Source organism: Tenrec ecaudatus, chromosome 8 (assembly GCF_050624435.1).
Source record: "Tenrec ecaudatus isolate mTenEca1 chromosome 8, mTenEca1.hap1, whole genome shotgun sequence".
Lineage (NCBI taxonomy): Eukaryota > Metazoa > Chordata > Mammalia > Afrosoricida > Tenrecidae > Tenrec > Tenrec ecaudatus.
The window spans coordinates 92,921,506-92,923,559 of NC_134537.1; positions in this window are offsets into that span (position 1 = coordinate 92,921,506).

The window sequence follows — 2,054 nt, forward strand, 5'->3', positions numbered from 1 at the left end:
TTTTCAGAATGCTGCTTGGAGTCATATAGGATATGAGGGAAACAATACAGAAAAAGGATGAAATGATAGAGGAGATAAAGTCTACACAACAAAGGGAAATACAAGAGCTGAGGGATGAGTTTACAAAAACCAGTAGCAGACTCACGGACTTGGCCAATCGACTGGAGGAGGCAGAGAACCACACCAGTGACCTAGAGTATAGCCAAGCAGACTTTAACAAACATGAACAAAAAATCTAATAAGATCATCAAAGAAGCTGAAGGAAATCTAAGAGCTATGTGTGATGCTATGAAGAACAACATCAGAATAATTGGATTACTGGAGGAAGACACAGCAAAGAAGGTATCTGCAAAAACAGTGAGAGAATACTTGGAGGAAAACTTCACCAGCTTAATGAATGAAAACCAGGCAACCATCCAGGAGGCGAAAGTTCACCAGCTAGACTGAATCCCAAGGAGAAATCACCAAGGAACATAATAGTTAAACTTTCCAAATTTGAGGAAAAGGAGAAAATCATGTGACCACGTAGGGAAAAACAAGCAATCACATATAAAGGTTCCCAAATAAGAATATGCTCAGACCTATCAGCAGACACTCTGAAGAAGAGGAAAGAATGGAGTAACATATTCCAAATATTGAAGGAAAATAATGCAAATCTGAGAATACACTATCCAGCCAAATTGTCTATCAAGATAGTTGGAGAAATAAGTCTTCCCAGACAAGAAAAACTCAAAGAATACATTAGAAGAAACCCAGCCCTACAAAGCATCCTTGATGACTGAGTATGGGCAGAAAAACAGCACTCATCAAGAACAAATAAGAGACCACCACATAGAACAACCCCAGCCAGAGGACATCAAAGAGAAAACAGCCCCTGAAATAGCATTGGATTCATGGTGCAAAGAAGTCAAGCGTGAAACACACACACACATGCACAACATACCTATACAGGAAACAGGAAAAGAGCCAACACAAAAGGCAAAAGATGACATCACAGAGTCCACAGATGGATGTAATAACACTGAATTAAGGTATTAAAAGACTTAGGTTAGCAGACTGGCTTAGAAAACACAACCCACCAATCTGCTGCCTACAGGAGACATATTTCAGGACTACAGACAAAAACAGGCTGAGAATCAAAGGCTGGAGAAAACCATACCAAGCAAACAGCAATTCAAAAAAGCAGGTGTTGCAATCCTAATCTCAGATATAATTGACCTCAAAGTGCAAACCATTAAAAGGGATAAGGAGATACACTATATAATACCCAAGGGAACAATAGACAATGAATCCCTAAGCATTTTAAACATATACCCCCTAAACGAGAGACCCACTGAATATGTCAACCAAATGTTCCAAAAGATGAAAAAGAAAATCATCACAGGCTCAACAGTGCTAGTACGTGACTTCAATACACCACTCACTGAGAAAGATAGATCACAGGAAAAGAAAGTCAACAAAGAGGCTAGAGATTTAAACACTACGATTAAACAATTTGACCTGATAGATATTTACAGAGATCATTGAAATACAGAAAAATTCACATTTGTTTCAAGCACACATGGCACATATTTGAAGATAGACCACATGCTGGGGCATAAGGCGAAGCTACATAAATTTAAGCACATTAATATCATACAGACCTCTCTGATTACTGTGCCATAAGGCTGGAAATCAACAAAAGGAAGATGAAGAAAACATGAGCAAATGAATAACTCTCTGTTGCAAAAGGAGTGCGTACTGGCAAAGATCAGAGATGAAATTAGGAAATTTCTAGACACCAATGAGAATGAGACCCAACAAAAGGAAGATGAAGAAAGCAAGAGCAAACATGTGGAGGATGAATAACTTTCTATTGCAAAAGAAGTGTGTAATAGCCCAGATCAGAGATGAAATTAGGAAATTTCTAGAAACCAATGAGAATGAGAACATGATATACCAAACTTATGGGACACAGCAAAGGCAGTTATCAAAGGAAGTTTCATATCAATACATACACACATGAAAAAGGAAGAGAGACTTATGTTTGATATGCTGGCACAAAATTTACAGCA